Here is a 16485-nt window from a genome sequence, read left to right as displayed (position 1 = left end):
GTTAGCCTGGTGGAAGGATGCACAAACCAGACAAGAGTTTTACCAGAATCAGTAATGACGTGGGGAAGAGGCTGTGTTTTGTATCTTTCCAGAGGAGCAGTGCAGCCAATTTGGGTACCAGAGCATTATGTGTGTCACCACAATGGACCCAGAGAAGCTCCTTGTCCCTTCGTTCCAAAGACTGAGAGTTGGCCCCGATGACAGCAAAGCAGAGAAAAGAAGAAAAGGAAGGCTATGCAAGGGACTGAAGTGCCAACATGGTGTCAGATGAAGAAGTTAACAACTGAGGCCCAACAGATGGTAGAAAAACAAGATGTGGAAGCTACTCCCTCAATCATGTTTCTGGCTATGCTAGCATTGGTTAGCAAGAACTCTGAGTAAATCAGCAAAAGAAACTTTCATTTAGTAGAAAAATGTTACTGTAGTTTGATTTCTCACTTACTGCTGTGTTGCACTGGCATTATTTTGTTAATAGCCAGAGCTTTATTCTTGATGTTTAAGTTTTAAAATGTTAACATGTCTGTAGTTCCATGTGAAAGGGTCGTTCGACCGCCAAAGGCGTCATGACCCACAGATTGAGAACCGCTGACCTAGACCCAGCTTATTCTCTTTGTCTTTTCTTCATCCTTCACCGCCCTCCCTCAGGCTTGCAAACCCTTAGCTGAGCTGGCTTGGCACAAAGTACAGGAGGCACAGAGAGTCACAAGCAGAAAGTACCCCAAAAGGCCCACGCCCAGACACATCATAATTAAAATGCCAAAAATTAATGACAAAGAGAATCTTAAAGGCAGCAAGAGAAAAACAATTTGTTACCTACAAAGGAGCTCCCATAAGGCTGTCAACTGATTTCTCAACAGAAACTCTACAGGCCAGAAGGGAATGGCATGAAGTATTCAAGGTAATGAAAAGCAAGGATAGGTGGTAAAATAAAGAGTTTCCCAGATTATAAAAAAAAAAAAAGGCTAAAGGAGTTTTTCACCACCAAACCAGCACTGCAAGAAATGCTAAAGGGACTACTGTAATGAGAAGAATAGAGAAAGAAACATAGGCATACAGAATGAAAATGGCAATAAATAAATACCTATCAATAATCTTAAGTGTAAATGGATTAAATGCTCCAATCAAAAGACAGGGTAGTTGAATGGAAACAAAAACATGACCCAATTATATGTTGTCTACAAGAGACCCACCTTAGAACAAAAGACTCACATAGGATGAGAGTGAAGGGATGGAAAAAGATTTCCCATGCAAATGAAAATGGGCCGAAACCGGTTTGGCTCAGTGGATAGAGCGTCGGCCTGCGGACTGAAGGGTCCCAGGTTCGATTCCGGTCAAGGGCATGTACCTGGGTTGTGGGCACATCCCCAGTGGGGGATGTGCAGGAGGCGGCTGATCGATGTTTCTGACTCTATCTCTCTCCCTTCCTCTCTGTAAAAAATCAATAAAATATATTAAAAAAAAAAAAAAAAGAAAGAAAATGGAAAAAACAAAAGCTGGGGTAGCAATACTCGTATCTGACAAAGTAGACTTCAAAATGAAGGTCATCATGCCGAAGGGAGGGCGGGCTGGAGGGGATCAATGGGAGAAAAGGGGGGGACATATGTAATACTTTCTACAATAAAGAATTATTGTTAAAAATTTAGGCCATCATAAGAGACAACAAGATCACTACATAATGCTAAAGGGATCGATCCAACAAGAGGCTATAACCCTGGTAAACATATGTGCACCCCATATAGGAGCACCTAAATATATAAAAAAATCATCTAGAAGACTTTAGGAAAAGATCAACAACAATATAGTCATAGTAGGGAACTTTAATACCCCACTGACTTCACTGGATACATCTTCCAGACAAAAAAATTAACAAGAAAATAGGGACTTCAAATGACACACTGGATCAGAGGGATTTAATTGATATTTATAGAACATTTCACCCCAAAGCTGCAGAATATACATTCTTCTCAACTGCAATGGGTCATTCACAAAGATAGACCACATGTTAAGACATAAAACAAGTCTCTACAAGTTCAAGAAGATTGAAATCATATCAAGCATCTTCTCAGATCACAATGGAATGAAATTAGAAATCAACCAATCAGAAAGAATATATGTACCACTATGTTCATAGCTGCACAATTTTCAATAGCTAAGATCTGGAAACAGCCCAAGTGCCCATCAGTAAACCAGTACATAAAAAAGCTGTGGCACATTTTTGCCATGGAATACTATGCAACAGTAAAAAAAGAATCTCTTACCCTTTGAGACAGCATGGAAGGACCTAGGGAGTATTATGCTAAGCAAAATAAGCCAGTCAGAGAAAGCCAAGTATCACATGATCTCACTCATGGAATCTAACCAAATAAACTGATTAACAGAGTGGATCCAGAAACATAAAACAGAGTGCAGAATCTCAGGGGAAAGGTGGGGGAGGGTGGGTGGGTGGGAAGAGATCAACCAAAGAACTTGTATGAATATATACATAAGCCATGGATACAGACAATAGGGTGGTGAAGGCCTGGGGTGGAGGTCAGGAAGGGCTAGAGGGGATTAAGGGGGGGGCGGGGGGGAATGGGACATATGTAATATATGTATGTAAAGATTTATTTTTGGGGGGGAGGGGTTGTTAATCCTCATCCAAGGATATTTTTCCATTGATTTTTAGGGAGAGTGGAAGAGAGAGGGAAAGACAGAGAGAAACATCAATGTAAGAGAAACACATCGATTGGTTGCCTCCTGCACCTGCCCTGACCAGGGTCTGGGCAGGGGAGGAGCCTGCAACCAAGGTACGAACCCGGGACCCTTTGGTCTGCAGGCCGATGCTCTATCCACTGAACCTAACTGGCTAGGGCTCAACAATAAAGACTTTTTAAAAATAAAAATTAGAGCACAAAAAAAGCTTTTATTTTTTAAAAAAAATCTAAAACGCAGTGCTATTCCAGCCTGTCTCTGCTATCACATATATATATTAACTTTTAAAAATGAGATCAGCTTGGCCGGCTGGCATGACTCAGTGGTTGAGCATTGACCTATGAACTAGGATCAGGGGTGGGCAAACTTTTTGACTCGAGGGCCACCATGGGTTCTTAAACTGGACCGGAGGGCCGGAACAAAAGCATGGATGGAGTGTTTGTGTGAACTAATATAAATTCAAAGTAAACCTCATTACATAAAAGGGTACAGTCTTTTTTTTTTTTTTAGTTTTATTCATTTCAAACGGGCCGAATACGCCCCGTGGGCCGTAGTTTGCCCACGGCTGAACTAGGAGGTCACAGTTTGATCCCCGGTCAGGGCACATGCCCTGGTTGCAGGCTCAATCCCAGGTGTGGGGGATGCAGGAGGCAACCAGTCAATGATAATCATCATTGATGCTTCTAGCTCTCTCTCCCATTCCCTTCCTCTCTGAAATTAATAAAAATAAATTTTAAAAAATAAATAAAAATAGGATCATTGACATTTTGCATGTTTCACAGACATATTTTCCATGTCAATAAATATCGATATATAATCAGATGATGGTTATACCATAATTTACTTACTCCTTATTTTTAGGCTTTTCCCAGTATTTTCACGTTAAAGATAGTACTATATTCTTGGAACTAAATTTCTGTACACATCCATAATTGCGCCCTTAAGATAAGTTCTTAAAAATGGAATTGCTGCCTTTTGCTACATACTGTGAAATGTTCCTCAGAAGTAATACCCACTTACATTGCCAGAGAGGTGTGCTAGTTCCCCAAACTGTCACCAATTCTGAGTACGAACAGCCCCCAGTACTCCTTTTCTCTATATTATACCACTATAGGTATACACTGAGAGAAAGCATAAGATTAGTTACACCCAATTTCACTGATGCTCAGTGGTTTGGTCAGCATTTCATTAGTTTCTCTCAGTGGCCTGGGATAATTCAGAAGGTATTTCAGTGCCTCAGAAACATTTGTTCTGACACATTTGGTTTATATGTTGACATCAATCCACACAGTAGAAAACTTCACCTTCCCCTGGTCTCGTATGAACTCAGACCTCCACAGATAACCTTTATAATAATGCCTCAGTTGAAGGACTTAGTTTAGAAACACGACATTTTTTAATTGGGAGGAATCTTAGACAACAATAGCTAAGATCTGGAACCAGCCCAAGTGCCCATCAGTAGACAATAGATAGAAAAGCTGTGATATAAACTTTTGCAGTTTATAGATAAGAATTAATTGATGCAAAAAGGGGTCCTTCAAAATAACCCCACAATTAATACTAATGATCATGTTAAAAACAGTTACCAAAGGTGCTTATACATGCCAGGTGCCGTGAAGTACTAAATATGTACTATTCCTAATACTCTCAACAATCTGTAAAGCTGCAATTATTATCCCGGTCCCAGAAGAGGAAGCTGAAGGTAAAAGAGATTAAATGACTTGCCCAATAGCACAGTTATGTAAAGCAGATTTAGATCTACAACTGAGGTCCCTGACTTCAGTAAAATGTTCTTTCCATATCATTCTTCCCTCTCACCCTGTGAACTAGAGAAGCATATTAATGCAGTTAAGGTTTATATTTTTATAGAAAGTAGTACTGTATTTATTTCTAAGTAGATCCATTCTCCATAGTTTTTTACCCTAAATAGAGTCTTCATTACCCCAGTCTAACTTTTTTACTCTCACTCATTTCTACGTTCAGTATTCAATTTAACTCAAGCTATTTCTTAGTAGTTCATAAGATGTGGGTTTTGGTGATATCGGAGCTCCTTTCTCAAAAATATTCAAGGATGAAACACCAAGTCTCATACAAAAAATAGATCTAGTCTCAGACACAAAGGAATTTAAAAATCTAGACAGTAGCTGAAGTCCTATACTCTCAATAAATAAAACAGTATACAATATTTATATAGTATGAACTATAAATATAAAGAGAATTAGAGATTAACATAACTTACGCCATTGTTAAGTATTTTTAATTGAACATCATCAAAACAGTAGGAAGCACAATATAATGGAAGTCATCTAGACCAGCAGTTGCCAACTGGTGGTCCACGGAGGTCCGTAAGGTTGGAAACCGCTGACCTATACTGCCACCTTCTGAGCTTGGAGTAACCATGGGACAGTTCTGGCCAATGAGGAAAAAGTCAGAATCTGCTGACAGATTCATAAGAAAATTCTTATTTTTCCTAATACAGCTACAGCCCCTGGTCCTGCCCTTTTCGTTCACCCTCCTTCTTGCCTTCAAAGAAGATATAAATGACTAGAGCTATAACACCCATCATGTACACATGAGTGGATGGCTAAGAATATAACATTGGCTCTGATATCACTGAGCTACTGATCACTGATGACTAAATATCAGTAACCGCCCAGCGCCGGTGTGGCTCAGTGGTTGAGGGTTGACTTATGAGCCAGGAGGTCACAGTTCGATTCCTGATCAGGGCACATGCCCAGGTTGGGGGCTCGATCTCCGGGAGGGGGGGGGGGTGCAGGAGGTAGCCAGTCAATGATTCTCTTTCATCGTTGATGTTTCTCTCTCTCTCTCCCACTCCCTTCCTCTCAGACAGTAGTATGTTTTTTGTATAAGCCATTAGAGTTACACTTTCTGTCACAAAAAGATGAAAGTAATTCCAAGTAACATACAAGTCCAGAAATCTAGCCATCTTTGGCATTTACCAGATGTATATGGCCAACGGGCAACTCATCTACCTTTCTGCCTACCTACTTCCCATAAACAAATGAAAAGATATTTCCCAGTGCTATGAAATATATTACCATAACATTATCACTGCCTTTGACCTACTGATACCTTTCTTCTCTTTGATTTCTATTCAAAGGACCCTTACTGAAAGATTCCCCAGTGACTGACAGTGGTTAAAATTCCCCTTCTACAAGGAGAAAGTTTTCTTGTTCTTGTGAACAAACATGCTGAAGACATGGGAAAATGTTGGGTTCCCATGATCTTTAATGCCTAACCCAGGTCACTGGGAACACTTCCCAGGCAGGAATGTAATGAAGACAACTAAAGTTGGGGGAGGGAAGAGGCAGGAATGTAATTTTGCAGCAACCCCACTTACCCTCCTGAAAACCATGATTCCACCAAAGCATGCTGCTGAAAACCACCTGGAAAGTATTCAAGTTTAACCCCTAACACCCCTTTTTCTTTTTTTACTTATGGAGCTACACTGCTAACCTCTTTGGAGGGCAATTTGCATTTTTCTTTTTGAGAGATCTTGCCAAACAAAAATTTATCTTACAGGTATGTATTTATGCATATATGTAAGTATAAGAACATTCACTATAGAATTGTGCATAAAAGCCAAAAAAACTGAAAACTCAAATTCCACCAATAAAAGATTTGTTGTATAAACTATGGCACAAACGTATATATTAGGTAACTTTATATGTGATTATATGTGCAGAATAAGCTCCAAGAGCTACTGAATGAGAAAAGCAAAATGCAGAAATGTGTGCCCCCATTCATGTCAAAAAGAGAGAAAAGAGTAATATATACTCATTTATACCTTAGTACATATACAGACTGTTGTGGAAGGAGACTCAAAAATGTTAACAGTCTTTGGGTCTGGGAAGAGAGCTGGGAGTTTGGGGTCAGAAGACTTTCTATTATATGAACTTTTATACTCTCTGAATAGGTTTTATTATATAAATGCATACCATTTCAGTTTAAAGAACTAGTTAAACAGTATTTATCTCCCCCTAAATCTATGTTTCTAGGGCTTTCTGGAATTTTTATTAAGCATTCTTAAATCCAGCAATAACTGTTAAAACTCTTGATTTTTTTAAATAATGCTTCCCATTTACATGGTCTATAAATTAACTACTAACTCTCACATATACAAATGTTACATATTCTCTTTCTTTAGTAATGTTTCTGTATAAAAGTTAAATTGGCCCGGGCAATGACTTAATAAAAAGGTATGCAAACTTGAAAAAAGCTAAAAATAATAATAGCTATTAATTACTGAGTATTTATGACATGTCAGGCACTGTTGGCAGTGTTTTACATTAAATCACTAAATCCTCACAATTACCCTATGAAGTAGGTACTGCTATTACCTTCATTTTACAGAAGTGGAAACTGAGGCAAAGATATTTATTACTTATTCATGGTCACAACACAGCTAAGAAGTAGTAGAACCATAATCTGAATCCAGACAGGCTCAAAAGGGTATGTCTTTATCTACTGCACCACCCACTACCTTTCATATTTATTTTAAAATAGGTATTTGTATAGATCAATATCAAATGTCAAGGAGCAAGAGACAAAACCATTTGTAAGTAATAATATATTTCAAATACTGCTGTCTACTATAGGCCAAGCACCTTATCAAGCACTTCATATAAATCATCTCATTTAAACTGAATAAACAATATAGAAAGTAGCTATCATCATCATCATCATCACGATTTTACAAATAAGGAAACTGGCTCAGAGAAGTTAAGCTACTCCAATTACCAACTAGTATAGCAGTGTTGAGTTTTAAGACCAGGTCCATAGGATTCCAAAATCTGGAATTATTATAACATGCAAGATTTTCCTATAAATATTTCTTCAAAAACGAGGTAGTCTTTAACAAAATATTGCAAACCAAATCCAGCAGTACATTAAAAAGATCAGATACCATGACCAAGTGGGATTTATTCCAGGGATGCAAGGTTGGTACAATATCCACAAATCGATTAATGTGATACACCACATAAACAAAATGAAGAATTAAAACCACATGATCCTATCAGTAGATGCAAAAAAAGCATTTGATAAAATCTAACATCCATTTATAGTAAAAACTCTCAGCAAAGTGGGAATAGAGAAAACATACCTCATAGTAATAAAGGCCATATATATGTATATATAGCCAGTGGCCGTAACACCGTAACGACCAAACGACCCGTCACCAGGGGGCGTACTGATAGGTCCTACCTGCGGTGGCACAGCGGAGTCTGGGGTCTCACACGATTTCGCAAACTGGGCCTCCGGTATATGATAAACCCCAAACAACATCATACTCAATGGGCAAAAACTACAAGTGTTTCCCTTAAAACTGGAACCAAGACGGGGATGTCTGCTTTCACTATTCTTATTTAACACAGTACCGAAGTCGTCGCCACAGCAATCATACAAGAAAAAATAAGTCATCCAAATTGGAAAAGTAAAACTGTCATTATTTGCAGATGACATGATACTGTGTATAGAGAGCCCTAAAGATTCCACACAAAAACTACTAGAACTGATAAATGAATTCAGTAAAGTAGCAGGATACAAAATAAATATACAGGAATCAGTTGCTTTTTTTTTTAATCTTCACCCCAGGATATTTTTTCCCCATTGATTTTCAGAGAGAGAGAGTGGAAGGGCGGGGGGAGAGGAAGAGAAAGAGAGAGAGAGAGAGAGAGAGAGAGAGAGAGAGAGAGAGAGAGAGAGAGATGAGAGAGACATATCGATTGGTTGCCTCCTGCACTCATCTCGACCAGGGCCGGGGGATAGAACGTGCAACCCAGGTACATGCTCTTGTCTTGACCATGAATGGAACTCAACATCCTTCAGTGCACAAACTGATACTCTAACCACTGGGAAATGCTGGCAGGGCAATCAGTTGCAGTTTTATACACAAATAATGAAATATCAGAAAGGAAAACTAAGAAAACAATCCCATTCATAATTGCTTCAAAACAAAATAAAATGCCTAGGAATAAATTTAACCGAGGAGGTAAAAGATCTGTACTCAGAAAATTATAAGACACTGAAGAATGAACATAATTAAAATGTCCATACTAAGCAATCTACAGGTTCAACACAATTCCTATGAAGTTACCAATGCAATATTTCACAGAATTAGAATATTCCAAAATTTCATATGGAACCACAAATAGCAAGAACAATTTTGAGAAAGAAGAAAAAAGATGGAGGTATCATGCTACCAAATATCAAACTATACAAGAACTTAGTAATTAAAACAGCATGATGCTGACATAAAAACAGACATATAGCCCTGGCCAGTTTGGCTCAGTGGATAGAGTGTCAGCCTGCAGACTGAGGTCCCAGGTTCGATTCCAGTCAAGGGCATGTACCTGGGTTGCGGGCACATCCCCAGTAGGGGCTGTGCAGGAAGCAGCTGATCAATGTTTCTCTCTCATCAATGTTTCTAACTCTCTATCCCTCTCCCTCTCTGTAAAAAAAAAAATCAATAAAATATATTAAAAAACAAACAAAAACCAGACATATAGATCAATGGAACAGAATAGAGCACCCAGAAATAAACCCACATCTTTATAGTCAATATTTGATAAAGGAGGCAAAAGCATACAATGGGCTAAAGAGAGTCTGTTTAGTAAATGGTGATGGGAAAACTGGATAGATATATGCAAAAAAATGAAACTAGACCACCTTCTTATACTATACACAAGAATAAACTCAAAACAGATTAAAGACTCAAATGTTAGACTCAAAACCATAAATATCCTAGAAGAAAACATAGGCAGTAAAATGTCAGACATTTCATGTAACAATATTTTTTCTGATATATCTCCTCGGGCAAGTGAAACAAAAGAAAAAATAAACAAATGGGACTACATCAAACTAAAAAGGTTTTGCCCAGCAAAGGAAACCATCAACAAAATGAAAAGACAATCCACTGAATGAGAGAACATATTCTGTTCTGATAAGGGCTTAATATACCAAATTTATAAATAACTTATAAACTTCAACACCAAGAAACAAACTAACCACAATCCAATTTAAAAAGGGTCAAAGGGCCCAGCTGGTGTGGTTCAGTGGTTGAGCGTCAACCCATGAACCAGGAGGTCACAGTTCCATTCCCTGTCAGGGCACATGCTAGGGTTGTGGACTTGATCCCCAGTAGGGGGAGTGCAGGAGGCAGCTGATCTTTATTTGGGTGAAATTTTAAAAGCAAATGCACATTCACTGAGAAGTCTGACTTTCCTCAACCAAGGGTGATAGCACAAGTACATGAACAAAGTCAAAAGTAACGAAGGATTATTGCCACTTTCACCGCACTGCCTCTCCCATAATAATAAATACAGAATGTAAAACCTTCAAAAATTGAAGCGCACAAAGCCTAGAGGAAATGGAGCAGGCCAGGGCTAAAGCCAACTGTTTAAATGAGAGAGCCCATACATGGTGGGAACTGGATGCCTTCCTGCACCCCTTAATCAAGATTGAATTTCTGTCAACACGTCTCACAGGGGAGGGGCAGGGGGAGGCACATGCGTCAAACACATTCCCCCAAACAAATTAAACTGCCAAGCAAAAGAATCAGCATCACATTTCAAAATTATCTAAATCCACCATAGCTTCAGAGTCCTGCAAACCTAGGAACATTGTAAGTGAAAAAAATAGCTCTTTCTGACCAATAACTCCTACAATAGAGAAAAAAGCCTCTCCGGTATGTTATGAACTAGTTTCCTTTTAAAAACTGCCTACTAAGTGCCACCCATCATGTCATATACCTTATTTTTGTTTCCAAAAAATAAAGACTAAAAGGATATACATAATGCCCTCCCTTACGAAACTCATAGTTGAGTGGAGAATACAATTATAACACAGTGTGATCCTTGCTATAATAGGGGATAAACCAAGAACAACTAAGGATAAACTACAGAAGTGCAGAGAAGCATAACAGAGTAAAAAAGAGTCAGAGCCCAGCCAGTGTAGCTCAGTGGTTGAGCATCGACCTATGAACCAGGAGGTCACGGCTTGATCCCCAGTATGGAGCATGCAGAAGGCAACCGATCAATTATTCTCTCTCATCAAGGATGTTTCTCTCCTTCCCTCTCCCTCTCTGAAATCAATAAAAATATATATTAAAAAAAAGAAGAAGAAGAAGGGTCAGAGCATGCTTCCTGGTGGAAGTGATACCTAAAAAATACAGTTCTACCGGGTAAGGATGAATGGCGACTTTTTATAGGGGAAGAGATAAATGGAAAGAGGAAACAAATGGGGGGGGGGGGGGGGGTACACAATTGAGGAAGACTGCAAAAGAAGCAATGCTACCTGTTTCCACAGTCATCTGATATTAACCTCTGTTACCTCCTGTCTACCTTTCTTCACTCTAAACCAAAAATAACTAGTCTTGACAAGCTCTATAAATCAAAAGGTGCAGGTTCCGAAGTGAGTGGAAGGAAGTGTCAAAAGGGTGCATTCTAAGCAAGGCTGAAATAGTGAACTGGCAGCTCCTAAGTAAAACAAACACTTTGGTGTGATAGATGTTCTCAATTGAGAATCTCAATATCCAGCTTTCGAGCTGTGTCTTGCCTATTTCTATTGCAGGAAAAATCATGAGGTAAACAAATAGAAATATCATAGAGTAAACAGAGCAACTCAAGACTTTATTAGAAGCGTAGTTAGTTAAGATGGTCCCATCCCAGGCAGTGCCATTTCCCCAGGGACACCCTCTCCTACTTTCACAAGGGATACGATATCCTATTACATACCACAAGTTAAATAGAGTTGAGTTATTTTCATCTTACCCAGAAAGAAAACACCTACATTTTTTTTTGTGCATAAGAGATCAGCAGGAGTCAGTAAATGGAACATAATCCAGCGTGCAATTGTAACTGTTAATCTAAGTCACAAACTAAGTCTGAAGGAAGTTAATGGACTTTGTGTTTCCACATTTATGTTTACTAATTTCTGTGTTGAAATTGGATCTATTTACAGAAACAGATCTATGAAGCTTCCAAAATTGGGTCAATTTAAAACCCAATGGCAATCCCTCCCTGTCCAAGCACTCTGAAATCAGCACAGAATACACAGACAATTGTTCTAATTCATCACTGTCCAGACACCTCAAACAAATATATTTTTTTCTATCACTTCTCTCCTAAACTTGTGTTTCAGATCACTCTCTTTGAAGATGTACATTCAGTTCTGCTTTATTTATCCATTGATTCTATAAACCATAATCCACTCTTATATGACTAATAGAACCTGGATAGAATTCAATGCCATTTACCTCTAGGCCAAATAATGACACAAATCTTTGTAAAATGTTAGTGTTCTGATATTCCAAGAGTAAGAAGCTGAAAGCGTTTGTAAGGATTGACAGTGGGGTTGCAGGTTGTAATCCTCATCAATTCTCAATCACTCCATCTTGTAGAGAGTTATATTCTTCAAAAGGTTTGGGAAGCAGAACCTAAAAAAGTGATCATCTAAGGTGACAGGGAGTGAGGTCAACAGTGATAGGGTCAAAAGATTTTTAAATACTACAAATCTTTTTACATTATTTTGATTTTTGCACAATGCAAATGTATTACATGTTTTTAAAATATAAATTTGTGCCTGTATGGATATATACTGTCAGTGGGTATGTGAATCAGCATAATTTTCCAATGAGGCAATTTGGTGTTATGTACCAAAGGAATAACACATAACCATTAAAATATGTTCTACAGAATTTTAATGGCATGAAAAAAATGTTCATAACTATTGGGGGTTGGGGAGAATAAAGGTTTTCAGTGAATAATTTTTTAAAACCAAACATAGGCACAAAGAACACTGGAAAGAAATCTATCAAAATGTTAGCCACAGTTTATGAGATGGGACAATGGGTTATATTGTTTTCTTTTGCTTTCCCAATATTAAATAAATTTTCTTCCAAAACATGTTATTTTATAAAGACATATTAAACTTACTTAAATGCTTCTGAAGCTAATATATTAATGTTCCTTTATTTTTTTTAATGTAATTCACTGTGGACACAAACTTACCTGTTAAGTCCAATCAAAGTTGCAATATACTTTCACCTCTCTTCTGATATCTTGAAGTCTAGCAAGTACTTCTTATCAAGAACCTGAGAGAAAAATAATAATAATAAAGAAAAAGAAACAAGAGCCTGGGAGAAGCAGAAAGATGAAGAAACAGTTTCAAGTTCTCTGTAGTAAAAAAGGTTAACAGAGAACAGGAAGGAGCTCTAAGATCAAGGATACCCACTCTCCAAACCAGAGTTCTCTGAGAGTTAAGGTCCAAATAGCAAGGATCCCCCAAACACCAAACTTCTTAACAGACTGTTGTTCCATCAGTGTAAAAGTGTTCTTAAATTTTGGGAGGACATATTTGCTGTCTCCTGGTGTCTTTCATATTACCTACTCCCACTTTAGAGCAACTTCCCAAAACCTGCAATTTAGGAACATTGACATCAAGGGGTGGTAGTGTGCACTTCTATCCTATTCAAATAGGACAAACAGCAGGCACACTTAAAATATGAAAAACACTTTTCCTAGGTGTGTTGGATTTCTTTAAGTAGAACTAGCATTCTTTTAAAATTTTCCAAAGTAAGCTTCTACATACAACTTTACACCTTTCTCACTAATCTTTAATGCCCTCCTAATCAAGTTTATCTACCAAAACAGACAAAGGCAGAACCCCTTCCAGTTTTCTACACCTTGATTTTCACAGAATACCTTGGGCTGCTGATCTCTATGTCCCTGTCGCAAACACAGATCTATTCATAAAATTGCTCCCTGTCGTCAATTCTGCTTCCTACCTTTACCCATGGCAAAGAAAATGAAGTCTGCCAAGGGGCACTTGAACCTCTCCTCCTTTCTTCCCCAGCAAGTCAGAAAGAATTAGGGAAGAGACCCAGGAAAGGCTGGAGAAAAAAAATATGGATATAGAACAGTGATGGCGAACCTTTTGAGCTCAGCGTGTCAGCATTTGGAAAAACCCTAACTTAACTCTGGTGCCGTGTCACATATTGAAATTTTTTGATATTTGCAACCATAGTAAAACAAAGACTTAAAATTTTGATATTTACTTTATATATTTAAATGCCATTTAACAAAGAAAAATCAACCAAAAAAATGAGTTCGCGTGTCAGAGGTGACATAGGTTCGCCATCACTGATATAGAAGAAGTCTGGACTTCTCTGTTTATAGTCAATTTAGAAAATGCCCATCTGCCTGTTCAGTTCAGTAGATATTAAGTGGGTGATTTCTATGCACCAAGACTGTTCTAGTTCCTGTCTCACAAACTGTGCTTATCAAGAGCCAGTGTATGTCCCACCTGCTTCACAAAGCCACCCTTGTCCATTTCTAAGCTTCATTGATCTCCCCCGCCTCTAAATTGCCAGGGCACTTACAATACAAAGCAGTACAGCACTCAGATGCCGTCTTGTCCTCAGCAGGACTGATTTGGGGAGTAAGTCCTTGGTACTTAATTACGAAAACGGTCGTGATAAAAAGAAACCACATTATCAAGAAAAAGGGGGCAAACCAATCCTACCATACTATAGCCTGGTTCACACTTCTTTCCTCTCCTACCTATAAATGTCCTAGGTTAGAGGCAGAAATTGGAAAGGCTTTAATACCTAGTTTTTAGATCCAAAGGGGATGGCCAGGCAAATGCAGATAGTACGGAATTAATTTAAAATCCCAAGTAGACACACAACTCCAAGTGGAATTGAACTCTCCCTTGAGTATGTTCTCACACCACCTCGATGATCTCGTTTTGAAATGTGGTTGTCTGTGACCACCGCTATTTCCCTCCCCCAAAAGCCGCTCTTCTTGTTTCACCCATTTCTCTACGTTTGTCTAGGTTGTGGGCCTCAGTTTCCCCTTCTACAGGCGGAGCAACGAATAGCACTTCTTTGGCTTGATGTGGAAATTAAATGAGAAAGCGCACGCAGAGTGCTTAGCCCAGTAAATGCTTATTTCACGTATGGAATAACACTGACACCACTGCTACCAGCCTACGGCCTCCCGCCCATCCTTCTTCCCCTATTTCCCACGGTCGGTCTCCATCTCCACTTCCAGACACAGCCCGCTAGACTCGGCCCAGGCAGGCTTCTCGGGGAAATCCGGTAAGGAGAAGGGTGGCCGGAAGGCCGGCTCCCACTCCGCCCCTGCCTGGACGGCGCCCCACAACAAAAGCCTCCAGAAGCCCGGGCTTAGCAACGCGGACCGAACTGCGGGCTTGGAGGCAACCTCCAGCCGTTCGAAAATCAGGAAAAGGCACCCCCGCGCCCCAGCGGCTTCCCTTTTCTCCCCACGGCTCACCTCCTCTCATCGGTAACGGCGAAGCGCCCGCAAGAACCGCCGCGGGATTTATTCAATGCCGTTGAAAATTTGAACCCAGGCTCTCCAGCCGAATGCACCAATCAGACTGCCGGAACTTGGCAATCCCAGCCTCCCGATTGGCCCTCCAAATCGCTTGATGCCGGAAGTCAGGATAAGGGAAGAGCAAACACCCTCCGGAAGGCTCCTGGGAAATGTAGTCTCAGGAGCTTTCGGGAGCCCATTGGAACAGGGCTAATAAGGATTTACTACAAAGCCCAGAATGCTCAGCTCCAAAGTCTTTGGGGAAGGTGGTACCAATTGAAAAGACGGGGAGTCGAGTTAGGTAACAAAACAGCGCCCGTCCTGGACCTCCCCAAAACCTTTACGGAGGAAAATTATAATTTTATTTTTTTCTCCTTGTAATTGTGCATTGTGCCTTATATTCGTAGGAATTCACTTCCATTTTAATATGGAATCCCCTGCCTGCAACATAGACTCGCCCTCAGCTTCTCTGCCAATGAAGGAGGCCCTCAAATTCTTAATACAGTCCACGACCTGATATTACTGGTTTAAACAGCGGCTTATTGGGTTCCTTGTTTTTTCAGTTTTAATTCCAACTACGTCTCGAGTGTTGTTATCCTTGTATTGTAGGAAAAACCACAAGAACTCAAAGAAGTTGAGTACACATGTCTAATCACGTAATAAGTGGAGGAGATAGGATTTGAATTAAAAATGTCTGGCCCTGGCTGGTGTGGCTCACTTGGTTGGGCATCTGTTTCTCCCTCTCCCTTCCTCTCGCTCTAAAAAATCTATTTAAAAAGAGAACCAAATAATAATAATAATAGTAAATTTAAAAAAATAAAAATAAAGAGAGAAACAAGCGCTGCCAGCGTGTCTCAGTTGTTGAGTGTCCACTTATGAACCAATAGGTCAGGGTTCGATTCCGGTCAGGGCGCCTGCCGGAGTTGCCTGCTCCATCCCCAGTGTGGGGCGCAGGAGGCAGCCAATCAATGATTCTCTCTCATCATTGATGTTTCTCTCTCTCTCTCTCTCTCTTCCTCTCTGGATTTTTTATTTTTTTTCTTTTTTCTTTTTTAAGTGCAGGTACCTGGGTTGTCCGTTTGATCCCCATCCAGGTCAGCTGATGCTGGAGGCCACCAATGGATTTGTCTCTCTCACACCAATGTTTCTCTCTCCCTTCCTCCCTCCCTCCCTTCCACTCTCTAAGAAATCAGTGGAAAAAATGTCCTCGGTGCCCTAGCCGGTTTGGCTCAGCGGATAGAGCGTCAGCCTGCAGACTCAAGGGTCCCAGGTTTGATTCTGGTCAAGGGCATGTACCTTGATTGCGGGCACATCCCAGTGGGGAGTGTGCAAAGGCAGTTGATCGGTGTTACTCTCTCATTGATGTTTCTAACTCTCTATCCCTCTCCCTTCCTCTCTGTAAAAAAATCAATAAAGTATATTTAAAAAAATATAT

At 39.7% G+C, this 16485-nt stretch overlaps 1 protein-coding gene across 2 annotated transcripts in view; it reads right to left on the bottom strand.

Moving 5' to 3' along the window:
* The window catches only part of TPX2 (TPX2 microtubule nucleation factor), a 61108-nt gene extending 46013 nt beyond the window's left edge, over window positions 1-15095 (bottom strand). The window contains exons 1-3 of one of the 2 annotated variants that reach the window (XM_081098021.1): window positions 14321-15006; window positions 12723-12805; window positions 11969-12164 (exon numbers count right to left, since the gene is read on the bottom strand). The gene's annotated coding sequence lies outside the window, so the exon portion shown is untranslated. The other variant, XM_081098020.1, reaches the window with a different exon arrangement.
* Window positions 15096-16485: the final 1390 nt, after the last annotated feature.

The sequence above is a fragment of the Myotis nattereri genome (assembly GCF_964212035.1).
Source record: "Myotis nattereri genome assembly, chromosome: 8".
Lineage (NCBI taxonomy): Eukaryota > Metazoa > Chordata > Mammalia > Chiroptera > Vespertilionidae > Myotis > Myotis nattereri.
This window is presented reverse-complemented; position numbering and strand designations above follow the sequence as displayed.